This window comes from Heterodontus francisci, chromosome 8 (genome assembly GCF_036365525.1).
Source record: "Heterodontus francisci isolate sHetFra1 chromosome 8, sHetFra1.hap1, whole genome shotgun sequence".
In the NCBI taxonomy this organism is placed as follows: domain Eukaryota; kingdom Metazoa; phylum Chordata; class Chondrichthyes; order Heterodontiformes; family Heterodontidae; genus Heterodontus; species Heterodontus francisci.
In genome coordinates, this window is record NC_090378.1 from 37,897,094 (window position 1) to 37,915,967 (window position 18,874).

At 46.3% G+C, this 18,874-nt stretch overlaps 1 protein-coding gene across 1 annotated transcript in view; it reads right to left on the reverse strand.

Annotated features, from left to right (window-relative positions):
* Positions 1–18,874, reverse strand: part of best4 (bestrophin 4) — a 45,407-nt gene that overhangs the window by 1,100 nt on the left and 25,433 nt on the right. The gene's annotated exons all lie outside the window — the stretch shown is intronic.

The window sequence follows — 18,874 nt, forward strand, 5'->3', positions numbered from 1 at the left end:
GAGCCCTGCAGAACCACATCACACCCAGCCTGACTCCTTTAATTTTTTTCCCCAGCCTGACTTCTTCAGTTAACCTACCTTCTGTTTTTCCCTTTGTTACTTATCTGCACGAGCTTAAAATAAAACAACCTTTCTAGTCCAAAAAGTACGTTAACATTGGAGCCACTCACCAGAGGTGGTGATAATGTGACTGATCTGAGCCTGAATGCCAGACCCAGAAGAGCAACCTGACACATGTTGGGTCAGGTAGCCATGCTCTAGTCAGTGGGACAGTTTTAAAATGGCAAGGGATTGGGAGCTCTGTCATGCTTGTGGATGAGCAGGGGTGTTCAAAAACCAACCAATCTGCATTTGGTCTCAATGTAAAGGAGACTGGTGAGTTGCGAGCACAGTAAATAGCTGTTTCACCTAGGAAGAGGACAGTTATGTGGATTTGAATTTGTAAGTATAGAGATATGTACTCTGTATTGGGCAAAGAAATGTTGAGGGGTGATTGCAGAAACTGAGCTGTTATCAGCCAGGTTTATTAACCTGCCTGGGAGCTGACCACTGCAAGAAGGCAGGTTACAAACAGCCAGCAAGCAATACCACCCAAATCAGGTGGTTTTCTCAATGTCGTTGGGACCCAAATGCAGTTTTAACTCAATAGCCCAAGTTATTGTAGTGAATTTCCTGCCAGTACAATCTGGTGACAAAATGGACTGGGGCATGAAGAGGCCCAAAAAAGTAAGTTCTAAGTCTTTCACTTTGCTCATGGGTGCAGGTGGAGCAGAAGTGCTCCAATGAGGAAAGTTTAGTCCTTTCCACCCATTGACTTGCCTTCTCTTAATTGAGAGCAGCAGCCTGGGTGGGAAATTGGCAGTGGGATTTCAGAGTCCTGGCAGTTAAAATATTACAGGCTTCATTTCTTGGCTCACTTCCTGAAAACTGGCCTGAAGCTAAATTGGGGCCAGATCTAACCAGATTTCATGTTTGAAAGTCTCTTGGCATTGGGTTTGAAGGTGTCAGCTTTGTCTAGTTGTTTGCATTGTTATTTGAATTAAAGTTTTTGGCTATAAACATGTAGATGTAAAAGGAGATGGTGTTCTAGCCAACATTCCCCCCCACCCCCTCCCCCCCAAAAATTTAGTTATTTGCTATCTGTGGGACCTTGTGTGCAAATAGGCTACTGCATTTGGTAAAACAATAAAAATGAGCTTCAAAAGTAATCTGTAAAACTCTTGGGTGACCTGAGGAGACAAGGATCTATATAATGCACTTTACAAGTGACTGGCCAAAACCGTGTTTCTGTTATACTTTCTATTTTCTTTCCTCTTGTTTGAATTCCTGTGCCCATATACTGACTAAGACAGCTAGTAGACACTCATCAGTGAAGTATGGAGTATCCTAGTTTAGGGGGTGAGAAGTTGTTGGCCAATAGTAAATCATCGAATGGATTTTAGTCACTGTAGCATAAAGCAAAAAGAAGACTTTTGATTTTAATAAAAATGACAGTTAATGTGATGTTTCAGTATGACAATATGTCATTATTCTTGCTCACTCCATGATGACCATGAATCACTGCCCCAATGTGTGTGTTGGAGTCACCCAGGATGAACAGTCTCACGCCATTTGATGTTGCTCAGAATGCCACCTAGTGAGTCATAATGCTCGTTATTGGGGATGCATATGATTGTTCCCAGGTCCTCACCTACATTCGTCTCTTTGTCAATTACTGGCATGTTATTAATGTCCTCCACTGAAGACCAATTCAAAATACCTGTTCACTGCCTCGGCCATTTCATCATATCCCATAACTAAATTCCCCTTCTCATCCTTTAAAGGACCAATGTTTACTTTAGCCACTTTTTCGTTTTATATATTTATAGAAACTTTTGCTATCTGTCTTTATATTCTGTGCTAGTTTTTTCTCATGTTCCATCTTACCTTTATAGCTCTTTTTGTAGCTTTCTGTTGACCTTTAAAGTTTTCCCAATCTTCTAGTTTCATGCTGCTTTTGGCCACTTTGTATGCCTTTTTCAATTTGATAGCCTCCCTTATTTCCTTAGACACCCATGGCAGATTACCCCTTTTCTTCCAGTCCTTCGTTTTCACTGGAATATACTTTTGCTGAGCACTTTGAAAAATTGCTTTGAAAGTCCTCCACTGCTCGTCAACTGTCCCACCGTAAAATCTTTGTTTCCAGTCCACTTTAGCCAAGTCCTTCCTCATTCTATTGTAGTCCCCCTTGTTCAAGCACAGGACCCTGGTATTGGATTTTATCTTCACACTCTCCATCTGTAATCTAAATTCAACCATACTGTGATCACTCCTTCCAAGAGGATCCCTAACCATGAGGTCATTAATTATTCCTGTCTCATTACACAGTACTAGATCGAGGATAGCTTGCTCCCTCGTTGGTTCCATTACATACTGTTCAAGAAAACTATCACGGATACACTCAACGAATTCCTCCTCAAGGCTACCCTGACTGAGCTGGTTCGACCAATCTACATGTAGACTAAAATCCCCCATGATAATTGCCATACCATTTTTACAGGCATTAGTTATTTCTTTGTTTATTGCCCGCCCCAATGTGATATTATTTGGTGGCCTATAGACTACGCCTATCAATGACTTTTTCTTCTTAGAGTTTCTAATTTCCACCCAAATGGATTCAACCTCATTCTCCATAGAACCTATATCATCTCTCAGCACCGCCCTGATGTTGTCCTTGAGTATCAGAACTAGACCACCTCCCTTACCTTCCTGTCTGTCCTTCCGAATAGTCTGGTACCCCTGGATATTTAACTCCCAGTCGTGACCAACCTGCGACCATGTCTCCATAATGGCTACCAAATCATATTCATTCGCGATGATTTGTGCCGTTAACTCATCAACCTTGTTACGAATGCTACGAGCATTCAGGTAAAGTGCCTTTATGCTAGCTTTCTTACCCTCATGATTCCCAACATCTCTAATAATAACTCCTGAGTTATCCTTTCTGCTTCTTTCATCGTCTGCCTTGAACTTAAACCCTCCTGCACATATGTTAGCCTGCTGCTTACCTTTTTATTTATCATACTCCCTGTTGTTTTCCCTTTCCCTTCCCTCGAGTCGCTAGTTTAAAGTCCTAGAGACCACCCTATTTATCCGTTTTGCTAGAACACTGGTTCCAGATCGGTTCAGGTGGAGACCGTCCCATCGGTACAGATTCCCCCGGTTCCAAAACTGATCCCAATGCCCCATGAAATGGAACCCCTCTTTCCCACACCACTCCCTTAGCCACGTGTTTACTTCCCTAATATTCTTATCCCTAAGCCAATTTGCACGTGGCTCGGGCAGTAATCCAGAGATTATGACCCTCGAGGACCTGTTCCTTAATTTCGTTTCTAGTGCTTAATAATCCCCAAACAGGTCCTCCATCCTAGTCTTGCCTATGTTGTTAGTCCCAACGTGGACCATAACAACTGGATCCTCCCCCTCCCGCTCCAATATCCTTTCAAGCCGGTCAGAGATGTCTGGCACCGGGCAGGCAACACACCATGCGGGACTCCCAATCCAGCTTGCAAAGGATACTATCTATCCCCCTAATTATAGAATCCCCTATAACTACCACTTGTCTTTTTGCTCCCCCCTCTTGAATGGCCTTCTGCACCATGGTGCCATGGTCAGTTGGCTCATCCTCCCCGCAGCCTTTTTCCTCATCCACACAGGGAGCAAGTATCTCGTACCTGTTGGATAAGGTCAAAGGCTGAGGCTCCTCCATTCCCGAACTCAGGATCCCCCTACCTGCCTCACTTGCAATCACACCCTGTTGTCCTGATCACTAACTGAATTTGAATTACTTAATCTACCACGTGTGACTGCCTCCTGAAACAAAACGTCCAGGTAACTCTCCCCCTCCCGGATGTGCCGCAGTGTTTGAAGCTCAGATTCCAGATCATCAACTCTGAGCCGGAGCTCTTCCAGCAGCCAACACTTGCTGCAGATGTGGTCCCTGCCGTTCACAATGGGGACAGCCAGCTCCCACATCATACAGCTACAGCACATCACCCGCCCAGCCATCTCTACTTAGTTAATTGTAGGCTGATGTCCGGAGGAAAGACGAAGGCATATATGCTTGCGGCCTACTCTGTTGCCGGAAGGTGCTAACTTGAGGGAAATATTAACTGCCTGTTGGGACTCCGCTCCCGATTTTGTCGGGTTTACTCGTTTAGTAATTAGCTCTTGATGTTAATATTGACAACACCGGCTGGAAGGGCCCAAGATTGGCACAAAAGTAGGGGTGATCTTGTCCTCCAGGTGTATGAAGGGAGCAGCTACAGATTGCTGCTTCCCACTTCCTTGTTGCCACCTCCAATGCCTCCTTGAGCTTTGTGTCCTGAATGAAATCTGCATCACCAACACCTTCTTCCAGGGCAGACATAGCCACATGGTGTCATCCAAGGTTTGGTCATTGGCACCAACTGGACCTAGTCATCATGAAGAAGTGCTATCTGCATACCCACACCATACTCACACCCACACCGAGCATAGCACAGATTGAGACACCGATCACTTTCTTTGCAGCAGAGCGAAGGTGTACCCCCGAAAGTTCCACAGCTCCAAACATGACGGCCCACCGCTCATAAGCCTCCCTTGCATAAGCAACGATGCCAAATACTAGCACTTCACACTGTTACTAGAACACTTGCTATCCAGCAAAGCCTTCATGGGAAGCACTGATGCTCGCATTGATGAAGCTTGGAAGTCACTAAGCTCAATCATTTATCAAGGAATCAAGAGGGCACTTGGCCCTGCCATCACCAAAGTTGCACCCCTGAAGACAGCAGATGGTGAAGTACTCGTTGACAAGTAAACAGATGTCCTGCTGGGCTGAACACTATTGCGAACTGTGCTCCTGTGAATCAAACATCTCCCGGTCTACGGTCGATGCTCTCCTGCTATGTCCTGATGTGTTGATGTGTTAGACAAAGAACCCTCATCACTGGAGCTCTAGAAAACAGAAGGGCACCGGGCAAGGTTGGAATCCCAGCCAACCTGCTCAAGCACGGAAAGTTCCATCCATTTCCACCCGTTTATGACCTTCTCCTTCTCTGCTGGAAAGTAGTTTCTGTTCCACAGGAGATGTGTGATGCCATCATACTGTACAAAAACAAAGGTAACAGAGGAGACTGCAACAACTACAGGGGCATTTCACTCCTTAGTGCCATAGGGAAGGCCTTTGCTAGGGTCATACTTAAAAGACTTCATCTACTTGCAGACAGAGTGTGCCCAGAAGCGCAGTATGGTTTTCATGCCTGCACATCTACTGTGGACATGATCTCCATATGCCAGCTGCAAGAGAAGTGTAGGGAACAGAGTATACCCCTTTACCTTACTTTTGTAGATCTCACAAAAGCAGGGCCTCTGCATGATCTTGGGAAAAATTAGCTGTCCACCGAAGGTCCTTAGTCTCATCTGCTCCTTCCATGACAACATGCACAGCACTGTAAAGTTTGATGGCTCCACTTCCAACAGTTTCAGAGTGATAAAGGGATGTGTCCTAGGCCCCACTCTGTTTGGCATGTTCTGCTATGAAGGCTGCTGACCTTCGCCTTCCCTACAGATATGGAAGGAGTCTATTTGCACACTAGATCAGACAGCAAGCTCTACAATCGATCCAGGCTAAAATCAAAGACAAATACACATCACGTCCTGATCAGAGAACTCCTCTATGCTGATGAGGCTGCACTAGTAGCTCACACGGAAACTCAACTACAAAGACTCATGCACTGTCTCTTCTGTGCCTTTTACTTGTTCTCCTTGACTATAAGCATCAAGAAAACCGTGGTCATTTTTTTTTTAGAGGTACAGCACTGAAACAGGCCCTTCGGCCCACCGAGTCTGTGCCGACCATCAACCACCCATTTATACTAATCCTACACTAATCCCACATTCCTATCACATCCCCACCTGTCCCTATATTTCCCTACCACCTACCTATACTAGGGGCAATTTATAATGGCCAATTTACCTACCAACCTGCAAGTCTTTTGGCTGTGGGAGGAAACCGGAGCACCCGGAGAAAACCCACGCAGACACAGGGAGAACTTGCAAACTCCACACAGGCAGTACCCAGAATTGAACCCGGGTCGCTGGAGCTGTGAGGCTGCGGTGCTAACCAATGCGCCACTGTGCATGGGACAAGGTGTTTCATCTCTGCCCCTGATCACACTAAACGCCCCACTAGAAGTGCTTAGCAAATTCCGCTACCTTGGGTCCACGGTGACAGACAATCTGTCCCTTGATGCCAAGCTTGATGCACACATAGGGGAAGCAGCTACCACCTTTAGCCGACTTGCGAAAAGCACATGGGATAACACCAGGCTGACCCTTCGGACCAAGCTCATGCTTTATAAGGCCTGTGTTTTCAGCACTTTGCTGTATGGCTGTGAAACATGGGTGACTTGCAGCTACCAGAAAAAGAAGCTCAATAATTTTCATCTTTGTTGGCTGCGGTACATTATGAATGTATCCTTGTTATGGCACGACCGCTCAAGACAAAGTTGCCATATCAACAACGCAGCCGACAGCTGACGTCATCAGACTGCGCCAATCTGCGCACATGCGTAGATTGACTCCTACTTTCTGCGCATGCGCTGCGTTCCGCATTGCCAGGACTGGTTGGCGCATGCGCAGATTACATCATCGAGTAACGCGTGCAGAGAGCGGGGGTGGGGGAAGCGGGGAGAGCGCGGCCCAAGACCGTGGTAGTGGCGGTGGGTGCACTCTCCTCCTCCCCGGCCCGACCGCCTGCTCTCTCCCCCCTGTCCCACTCACTTGCTCTCTCCCTCCTGCCATTGTGTGCTGCCCTGTGTTTAGGCTGCCTTCGTGTGATTATTTGAGCAGAGCCATCTTTAGTCCTGGCAGCTGTTGACGTCGCAGACTGTGATGTTTTAGTGGCACAGGCTGTATTTGCACATGTGCCACTGCAGCGCCACCTAGTGGTAGCATTGTCAGCAAACACAGCCATATATAGTTTCTGACTGTGATGGGAGCAACGCACTGCCAATTCAGTCCCGTTGCTCCACAGGTCACATCATTCCAAATCAAAGAAAGCAGCAGCCGACTTGAAACAATCTAGTAACCCCCGAATGAGGCGCATCAACCAGGTATCTTTAGATATCAACAACTTAACTGTTTAGTAGTACTTAAGAATTTTTTAAAATAATGTAAACCAATATCGAAAGACCTTTTAATAACATTTAAGAAACTAACTCACGCATTCGCATATATATACTCAAACTAATAGTATTTTGGTTGTTTAATTAGCGGCCCCAAAAAATAGAAATTAAATAATAAAGTCTTTGCACATTTACATTCCTGATGAAGTGAAATCTTCCAATATGGAAACCATCCAAGGTTGCTTGAAGTCTTTGCAGTTGTCGGGGAAAAAAAAGGTTCTTCAACAATAGGAAATTCAGTAGTCCAGTTCAGCAGTGGAAGTGCTACTCTTTTTCCAGTGCTGAACACAGCAACCATTTGCTATTCTTTTTTAAAAGAATTAATCTGGCTTGAATTTTCAGAATTCTGAGAGAATAATAAATAGGGTTTAAATAAACTGAGGGAGAGCTCTCCTATTTCCTTCAAGTCTGTGTCAACTGTCTCTGCAAAGCCAGTTTTTCAAAGTCAAACGGCCACATTGTATGTCCTGTTGACCCTCTCTGTATGGTTGTATGCAGGGCAACCAAGAGGCACCTACACTTGGTAATTTCTGAAGCTGGCTGCTTAAAGAAGCACTGATCTCTTACAGCCTTAAAGGCACACCGCATATTTCCTGAAAAAAAAAGGATCATGATACCTCCGCCCCTGGCGAAATGAAATGCCATTCCCGAAATGAGTTTCATTACAAGGTAAAACTTAGAAATTGAAAAAAACATTTTTTTTTCTGCATTTAGATATACAATTTTTCAAAAATGGTAAGACTACAGCAACAAGTTCCATCAGAAGATTTTCAGCTTTAAATTTTACAAATGTTGTCCCAATTAGCCCATTTCAAATTTCCAAACATAGCCTCCCAGTTGTCTTGTGTTTTCCTTCCAAGTGTCCCTATTGTCCTTCACCTTAGCCAGGTGAACTTCTAGCAGCACTGACCACTACTGGGTTCACTATTCTCTGAGGTTTCTCGAGTACTCCTTAACCTGTGTGGCATCACTTGATACTGGAAAACCCTGTCCGGTGCAACAGAAGCTGATTTTTTCTTATCTTGGGGTGTCAAAGGAATTTGACAGTGTCCCTCCAACACATCTGTCTCTTTAAGACACATGCTGTTGCCCACTCTGTCCATACAATCTTCTAAATGAGAATTTGGGTAGGAGTCTGCCTTTTCTAGAATCTATGCAAGTTTTGAGCCGACCCACCAGGTTTAGGCATCAAGACCATCTGAGTTCCAGCGGCCCTTCAGCATGCATTGGACCTCTGCTTCCACTTGGACCTGTCTGTCTGGACCTAAGCGGCAAGGATGTTGTTTCGAAGGATTGCGCCCCCCCCCCCCCCCGCCTCCCCCACCCCCCCCCCAAATACCCACATCATGTGTGGCTAAGGTTGTACATCCCGGCTTATTCCTACAAACTCTTTTAAACATTGTGAAAAGCCTGGTTAGGTCTTCACGATGTTTTACCTTTAAGTGCAAAAGCATATTGGCTAATCTTCCTAGCCATTCTGTATTTGTTAATCTGATAGTTGGAGGTACAATCTCAGAATTTCCTAGGCCTGCTTCTGCCTCATCCTCACTATCCTTTACCTTCTCAACAGTCCCTATTACCTGACATACCTGTATTGGCTTATCCTCCTCTCTGTGATAATATCGCTTTAGCATATTGATGTGACACAATCGATTCTTCTTCCGGTGATCAGGGGTGTCAATCAAGTAATCTACCTTACCCTCTCTTTTGCTCACTAAATGGGCCAATGAATCGTGCTTTTAATGGTTCTCCCTGTAATGGTAACAACACTAATACTTCATCCCCTGGTTGGAAATCATGGGCTTTTGAATTCTTGTCTGCCTATTTTTTCATATTGGCTTGGGATGGTTTAAGGTGTTCCTGAGCCACACTGCAAGCTTTTGTGAGCCTTTCCTGGAACACAGATATGTAGTCCAGAATCAAAGATTCATTCTTTTGTTCCAAGAATTTGTCCATAAACCAATTCAAAAGGACTGAAACCTGTAGACCCATTTGGTGAGTCTGGTGGCAAATAAAAGAAAGTCGAGTGCTTTATCCCAGCCATTTGTGATAGTATGTCCTAATCATTGTTTTGAGAGTTTGGTGAAATCTCTCTAAAGCTCCCTGTGACTGTGGGTGATATGCTGAAGATTTCAACTGTCTAATCCCCAAATTGCCCATGACTTCTTGAAATATCTTAGACATGAAATTAGAACCTTGATCTGATTGAATTTCAAGTGGCAACCCATAACTCGTAAAGAATTGGGTTAACTTTTCCACTACTATTCTAGCAGTAATTGTCCTCAAAGGAATGGCCTCTGGAAATTGAGTAGCCATATCCATGATAGTAAGTATGTATTGATGCCCCGCTTTTGTTTTTGGCAAGGGTCCTACACAGACTACTAATATCCTGCTAAATGGTTCCTCAATCACTGGTATGGGAACTAGTGGTGCTGGTTTTATGGTAGCTTGTGGTTTTTCCAATCATTTGACAGATATGGCATGTCGAGAAATGCCGTGAACAACAGATGCCCCTCTACGTTGCTTTCATCGATCTCACCAAAGCCTTTGACCTCGTCAGCAGACGTAGTCTCTTCAGACTACTAGCAAAGATCGGATGCCCACCAAAGCTACTAAGTATCATCACCTCATTCCATGACAATATGAAAGGCACAATTCAGCATAGCGGCGCCTCATCAGACCCCTTTCCTACCCTGAGTGGCGTGAAACGGCTGTGTTCTCGCATCTACACTGGGATCTTCTTCTCCCTGCTGCTCTCACATGTGTTCAAATCTTCAGAAGAAGGAATTTTCCTCCACACAAGATCAGGTGGCTGGTTGTTCAACCTTGCCCATCTAAGAGCGAAGACCAAAGTATGGAAAGTCCTCATCAGGGAACTCCTCTTTGCTGATGATGCTGCATTAACATCTCACACTGAAGAGTGTTCGCAGAGACTCATCGACAGGATTGCGGCTGCCTGCACCGAATTTGGCCTAACCATCAGCCTCAAGAAAACGAACATCATGGAACAGGACGTCAGAAATGCCCCATCCATCAATATCGGCGACCACACTCTGGAAGTGGTTCAAGAGTTCACCTACCTAGGTTCAACTGTCACCAGTAACATGTCTCTCAATGCAGAATTCAACAAGCGCATGGGAAAGGCTTCCTCTGCTATGTCCAGACTGGCCAAGAGAGTGTGGGAAAATAGCACACTGACACGGAACACAAAAATCCAAGTGTATCAAACCTGTGTCCTCAGTACCTTGCTCTACGGCAGTGAGGCCTGTACAACGTACGTCGGCCAAGAGAGACGTCTCAATTCATTCCATCTTCGCTGCCTCTGGAGAATCCTTGGCATCAGGTGGCAGGACCGTATCTCCAACACAGAAGTCCTCGAGGTGGCCAACATCCCCAGCATATACAATCTACTAAGCCAGCGGCGCCTGAGATGGCTTGGCCATGTGAACCACATGGAAGATGGCAGGATCCCCAAGGACACATTGTACAGCGAGCTCGTCACTGGTATCAGACCCACCGGCCGTCCATGTCTCCGCTTTAAAGACATCTGGCAAACGCAAACTGAAGTTCTGTGACATTGATCACAAGTCGTGGGAGTCAGTTGCCAGCGATCGTCAGAGCTGGCGGGCAACCATAAAGGCGGGGCTAAAGTGTGGCGAATCGAAGAGACTTAGCTGTTGGCAGGAAAAAAGACAGAAGCGCAAGGAGAGAGCCAACTGTGTAACAGCCCCGACAACCAATGTGGGAACAGAATTTTCGAGAACAGAATAATATGGGGACATTTAAGGTGAAATAATTAATCAATCATGTACTACCAATAAACTAACATCGGAGCTGCAGAGACAGCTTATCAGAAATGACTTCATAGCTTCAGGGCTGCACAGACAACTTATCAGTAGGAGTAGACCAACAAGTAAAAATTCACAGGACAAATGTAAGCTGCTTTATAATAGCCTATTGTACCACAATCAGCCTAACATTCCAAGGAGATCGGGGGATGAGAAACTGCTAGAGTAAGGAGGTGCAACAAATTGACAAGGCAGTACCCCAATCAGGCCAAGAAACTGCAGAGTTTGTAAACCAATTGGGAACACAAAGGGGGTGTCACTGATGTGTATGAAGAACTATAAGGAAAGGCTTGTTTTCCCTGCTCAGCCAGGAGGGGGCAGGAGAGAGAAGGAGAGGAGAGAAGAGCCCAGGTGTTGTTGTAGTTTGCTTTGCTGATGATGTAACCAAGAAGTAGATTAGATTAGATTAGAGATACAGCACTGAAACAGGCCCTTCGGCCCACCGAGTCTGTGCCGAACATCAACCACCCATTTATACTAATCCTAACCTAATCCCATATTCCTACCAAACATCCCCACCTGTCCCTATATTTCCCTACCACCTACCTATACTAGTGACAATTGATAATGGCCAATTTACCTATCAACCTGCAAGTACTGCAATAAAGTTTCTTAAAGCTACAGTCGGACTTCGTCTCTCTCTGTGTAACTAATGGGATCCAACAACTTGGCGTAGTCAGCAGGATCGCTGGAGAATTAAGACTGAAGCCACAGACATCGGACCTATATCGGCGCCCCAGAGGTAAGGACTCCTCTTTATGTTAAAAGTCCTTGGTCGTTGTCTAAATTTCGGTTCCCTGCCACGCGATCCTGAACTTGGCGGTATTTGACGGAAATACCCTTTCTTGTGCGGCTCGAGACCCCCTTTCTAGACGTCTAACTTGGCGGTATTTGACGAAATACCTATCTGGCGAAAAGCCTGATGGCTCGAGACCTACTTCCCTACCTGAATGGATAAAATGACAGACGAAGGCAACCGACAGTTACCAACTACCGTCAAAGGTGGGTGAGCCCCACCTGACGTTCCCGAAGATGAAATACTTCGGCAGTTGAAAGAATATATAGAGCAACAGTTTAATCTGGCTAAAACATACACCGAAATTGGGCAAAAATATGGCACCTCCACGGGACAGTGGTCCCTGGAAGATATAAAGAGAGTCTGGGGAAAAACAACCCGTTTAAAGGATAAAGAATGGACCCAATGGTCCCTAGCCGTAATGGGCCAGCGCAATGAGATTATGCGACAAGCCCAATGTGATCGCGACCTAACGGGTGCAAAGGATCAACTGAAGGCGGTCTGCGAACAACTGAAAATTGAAAAGCTTGAAAAGGAAAAGCTAGAGATTGAAATTAAAGAGCTTAAAAAACAACTACAAGACCAGCAGACGACCCAACCGAAGGAACCGGGACAGCTCTGCGAACCTCGCCAACCACCTCCAACTAACTTGTATCCAAGTTTGAAGTCGTTACAAACGGAACAACGGAAGATGCAACTGCGTGAAGCAGGCCTAGCCGAGTCTTCCAGTGAAGAAAGTGACAATGATGATGGGTTACCGTTTCCGCGACTAGCTCCCCTTAAACAGAAACGCGTTAAGGTCAAGACGGAAAAGAAGACTGTGAACGGTAGCGAGGTCACCACGGCCGACCACAGCACGTACTGGACACATGTCCCGGCTTCCCCTGAGAAAATCGACAAATGGTCCACAAGATTGCCCGACCCGAAGAAAGGGAGTCTGAAAACGTGGGAGCAGCTGGAACGATTGAAGGGAATTTATGATCTCCACCCATGGGATGGGGTACAGATTCTAGCCGTAATGGTGCCCGGGTGAGCGAACCGAAAGCTAAGGAGAGAGGTCCAAATTGTTTTGGGTGCAGATGGACAGCTACTTGACACCGGATGGATTGCGATTAACACGTGGTTGCGAGAGTTTTGTCCTGTAAAAATGGACTGGGGCAAAGTTGCAGCCTGTCAGCAGAAGAACTCCGAGGACGTGCGGGAGTATGAAGAGAGGTTTAGGTCCACCTGGGTGGAATACTCAGAGACGGACCCTACTCCAGAGGATCTGGATGACACCAGTTTTGGACCCTTAAAATCCACTTTTGTTGATGGACTAAAGCCAGAACTGTCTAAAATACTGAAGGCCACTCTACCGGACTGGGACGCGGTAAGAGTAAAATACTCAGAGTTAATTGACAGATGCGCTCAGCTGGACAGGGGTATGGGAGTCAAGCTTCGAGCCGTGCAAACGGATCCAGTACCGAAAGAGCCTGACAAAGAGCAAGTTAGGCGACCCGGCCCCTGTTACTACTGCGGGAAGGGAGGCCATTGGGCTAAGGCGTGTAGAGCGAGAGGACGAGGCAGAGGACGCCAAGGACGCAACCCGGAACCCAAACCAGCTCCCTCCCCTGATGCCAACGACCTCTTTGAGAAGTTCAAACGGTTGACGCCCCAGCAACAGAGGGAGATGTCCTCCTTACTCGATGCGACAAAAAACTAGAGGAGCCCTCCCTCGCCTTTTCGGCGCCTCTCCTAGCGTTAGTAGAAAATAGAAAAGATGGATTGTATGTAACTGCGAGGGTGGATGATCAAGACATTGACTTCTTATTGGATACCGGAGCTGAATTAACGTGTCTACCACAACAATACGGAAACTTCCTACCGATGGACGGTAAGACTAAAAGAGCTTACGCAGCTGGGGGCAATGGGTTGGTAATTAAGAGGACCCAGCCCGTACGCATCAGTCTAGGTCCGCACAAATTGATAACACTGGTCTGGGTAGGTCCGGTGGACCAAGCCCTTCTCGGTATGGACGTTCTCACTCAGCTGAACTCCTCGTTGCATTTCGAAGGCGGCCAGGTAACTTGGTCTATCAGAAGTTCGAAGAAAGAGCAGCTGAGGGAGCACCCAATATGGGCCCAGGATAAGAACGATTGTGGGCTACTTCAAATGGAACCGGCAACGTTTACAGGATCTGCTCCGCCCTGTACTAAGCAATACCCCATCAGTCAAACATCTATTGCAGGAATCCTACCCGTAATTAGACAGCTAGAGGAGTGAGGCGTGCTGGTTAAAAGACACAGGACCTCAAACAGCCCAGTGTGGCCAGTACAGAAACCAAACGGGACCTGGCGGCTTACTGTCGACTATAGAAAGGCTAACCAGTGTATTGATCAAAAGGCCCCTCTGGTAGCTGACCCCTCTACGGTATTTAATGCCCTGAAGCCGGAACATGAATGGTTCTCTGTTATCAATATGGCCAACGGATTTTGGTCGGTGCCACTGGCACCCGAAGTCCAACCATGGTTCGCCTTTACTGTACAACAACAACAGTACACCTGGACTCGCCTGCCGCAGGGTTTCCACAACAGCCCCACGGTATTTCATATGGCCCTACAAAACCATTTGAGGGAGTTACCTTCCATGTACTTCACGGTCATTCAGTACGTGGATGACATTCTGTTAGCCTCTGAGACGGAAGAACAGCATGAACAAGATCTGCGTACCCTGCTGGACCACCTTCATCAGAAAGGACACAAAGCCAGTATTGACAAAGCGCAGATAGCAGAAGGAGAGGTCGTGTACCTGGGACAAAAGATTTCGAAAGGGAAAAGGGAACTCACCCAGGACAGGACCGCCGCCATTCGAGCTGCCAAACTGCCCACTGCTATCCAGGAGCTTAGGTCATTTTTGGGTTTGTGTAACTTCAACAGAAACTGGATCGACTCCTACACACAGCTGGCTCAACCATTAACCGATCTCTTGAAAGGAAAGCAGGCCTCTAAAGAATCAGTTACCCTAACCAAAGAACAACAAGAAGCTACAATAATGCCTCAACTAAAAGCCCCTGCTCCAGCCGGCCCATTTCAGTGCTTACAAGTTGACTATATCACTCTCCCACCTTGCCAGGGATACACCGGCATTTTAGTCATCGTCGATAAATTTTCTAGATGGGTAGAGGTCGTCCCAGCTAGAAGAGCCACGGCCAATCACACCGCTAAGGTCCTGTGTAAGGATTACATCCTCAGATGGGGAGTACCGGTCATCATTGACTGTGATCAAGGAACTCATTTCACAGGCGCGGTTTGTCAGGAAGTCAGTCGACTATTAAACATTACGTGGGATTTACACTGTCCTCATCATCCACAGTCATCAGGTCAAGTGGAACAAATGAATCAGACGCTAACACAGCGACTATCCAAGTATCACCAGGAAGGAATAACGTGGCCTCAGGCGTTGCCGATAGTTCTGTGTAGTATCAGAGCGACCCCGAACAGAACTACAGGCTTGAGCCCATTTGAAGTAATAACAGGGAGACCCATGTCTTTGCCGGGAACAATTGATCTGCGTAAAGCTGATTGTCACGTGATGAGTGACGCTTTACTAGAATATTGCCAGAACTTAACAAATGCTGTCAGTTCTGCTTCCTCGCAGGTATCGGCAGCTTGGGGTGACCCACCAGAAGGAGGGCACGACATCGTCCCGGGAATCTGGGTCTACATGAAGAAAATACACAAAGAACCTTTGGGCGCCAAGTGGGAGGGACCTTTCCAAGTGCTACTGACCACCCAGTCAGCAGTTAAAGTCGAAGGAAAGAAAGCCTGGATACACGCCTCTCACGTAAAATGAGCGACCCGTGATTAAACGCCGAATTGTTAATTGCTACCATGTTTAAAATTTGTATTATCTTCTTTGCATGTATTGTAAGTAGTTGCTCATTTTTGTCTAACCAAACCTGTTCACATGGGGAAACTAATCGAGTGTCCAGAGAATTACATGTTAACTCTTTCCTTTACATGACCTATACTTATGTCAAAGAAGCTAACCTCTCCCGCTGTTGGATATGTGCACACATGCCTATCCACTCCAGGGGAGGCATCCCATTACGTCCCATTCCGTTTAATGAATCAGAGACGGCGGAATGGATTGCAGAAGGGTCTCGGAGCAGACGAGCCTTCATGGGGTGGTACCGGCCCCATTACAATCGGACCCGAGAACCTCCGTTCTTGGTCCTTACTAACACCTCAGGCGTGGGAAGACCACAGGGATGCATATGCCTGGTTAGAGACCAAAAGGGTGGACGAGAAGTGGGACGAAGTAACTGCTCCCACTATTTCAATGTGACTCCAGGCGCTAAATCTATTCTCCTGCGGGACCTTGAGGAACTAAAGGATCGGGACGCCACCTGGCGGGTGGACCCCGAAACAGCTAGAAATCCCATTGCCTACAACGGTACTTACTTTATTTGCGGCAACAAAGCCTATCCCTGGTTACCGAAATTCTGGACAGGATCATGTTACTTAGGTTATGTTACATCTTATATCCATCATTTGACCTCCCTGTATAAGCCACCTCAGGGACGAAGAAGGAAACGAGCTATCACAGAGACTGAGAGATTTTTCACGATCATGTTCCCGTGGTACGGGACAGGTAAGATAGCCAGGGAAACCAATGTTGCTTCGGTCCTCGAAAAAGTGGCCAATGACACCGCCGAAGCCCTTGATAAAATAAATGCAGAAATGGTAGCTATCCGCACCGAAGCACTCCAGAACTGAATGGCCTTAGATTTTGTCCTAGCAGAAAAGGGGGGTACATGTGCCCTGATAGGACCCGAGTGCTGTACTTACATTCCAGATAGCTCCGAAGAAATCTCCGATCTGACAGCACACATCCGAAAGGAGGTGGAAAAGCTAAAAAAAACCCCAGCTTCCACCTTATGGGGATGGGCGACCAGTTGGCTGGGCTCGATAGGGACTTCAGTGGTACAGGGTTTGGTCTTATTTCTAGTTATAGTTGTAATTCTGTATTTGATGTTTTTGCTTATTAAGTGTTGTTGTAAACAAGTAACTGAAGCCCCTGCAAAAATTATGCCTTTACAGAGCTCCCGCGGGCCCCTCCTGTGGCACAAGCAGGCAACGTATTGAGTGTGACTCCTACAGGTGTTGAAGGCTGTTTCTAGACAAATAGAGACCATTAAAAGCACCTAGGTGGGATCAAGGGAATGATTCTTCAAAGTGTTTTGAAGAATCAAAGCAGCACCTGAAGAGTCTGTCACTCGAGAATTGGCCTTTGTAGCCACTCCAGGCGCTGCTTCACAAACCACTGACCACCTCCAGGTGCTTACCCATTGTCTCTCGAGACAAGGAGGCCAAAGATTGACATATTGTGTCACAGCCTTTGTAAGACCTGGCCAGTAATAATGTTGGCTTATGCATGATTTGGTCTTCCGAATTCCCCTATGTCCTGCAAAAGGAATGTCTTGCTAACCTTAATAATCCTTGGCGATATTTAGGTGGTACCACTATCTGTTCAACAACTGTCCAGTCTTTGTCAGCAGGTCTATGAGGCGGTCTCCATTTCCTCCTCAAACCCCATTTGCTATATAATAGCCTTCTGGAATTCCTTTCGCCTCAGCTTCTGTTCAAGCCGTCTGTGCCATTCGGTATATCTCTGGATCAGTTTGCTATGCTGCAATGATAGATGATCTCTGAAACATCTCATTTGCATTATCTAAATCCCCAAATAAGGTTTCAGATACTTGGCTATCTATTTGTGGTGCCCCTTTTACCTCTGACAATGGATCCTGTTTAGCCATTGCTCGGGTGACTACACATGAAGGAAAAATTCCCGGAACTTGTTCCTGTAATTGTTCCGTTTCCTTAATTTCACTTGGTTCCTCTGTAATTATAGGAGAAACTAATACTTTTGATCCAGCCAAATCATTTCCAAGGAGTAGATCAATTCCCTTCACTGGCAAACTGTGGACAGCTCAGCACAGTGGCGCAGTGGTTAGCACCACAGTCTCACAGCTCCAGCGACCTGGGTTCAATTCTGGGTACTGCCTGTGCGGAGTTTGCAAGTTCTCCCTGTGACTGCATGGGTTTTTGCCGGGTGCTCCGGTTTCCTCCCACAGCCAAAGACTTACAGGTTGATAGGTAAATTGGCCATTATAAATTGCCCCTAATATAGGTAGGTGGTAGGGAAATTGAGGGAAGGGGGTGATGTGTTAGGAATATGGGATTAATGTAGGATTAGTATAAATGGTCGGCACAGACCCGGTGGGCTGAAGGGCTAAAGCTTTCCAAACCAAAGAAAGCAGCAGCCGACTTGAAACAATCTAGTAACCCCCGCATGAGGTGAACCAAAACAGGTATCTTTAGATATCAACAAATTAACTGTTTATTAAAAAAAACTAAAATCTTAAACACTATTAATATAAACCAATACCTAAAGACGGGCTCCTTGTTGCCATACTTGGTCAAATACTGCCTTGATGTCAAGGGCAGTTACTCTCACCTCACCTTTTGAGTTCAGTTCTTTTGTCCATGTTTCAACTAAGGTTGTAATGAGGTCAGGAGCTGAGTGGCCCGGGCAGAACCCAAACTGAGCATCACTGAGCAAGTTATTGCTAAGCAAGTGTTGCTTGATGGCACTGTTGGTGACACCTTCCATCACTTTACTGATGATCAAGAGCAGACTGATGGGGTGGTAATTGGCTGGGTTGGACTTGTCCTCCTTTTTGTGTACAGGACATACCTGGGCAATTTTCCACATTGCCGGGTAGATGCCAGTGTTGTAGTTGTACTGGAACAGCTTGGCTAGGGGCTTGGCAAGTTCTGGAGCACAGGTCTTCAGTACTATTGCCGGAATATTGTCAGAGCCCATAGCCTTTGCAGTATCCAGTGCCTTCAGTTGTGTCATGATATCACACGGAGTGAATCGAATTGGCTGAAGTCTGGCATCTGTGATGCTGGGGACTTCAGGAGGAAGCCAAGATGATTCATCAACTCGGCACTTCTGGTTGAAGACTATTGCAAATG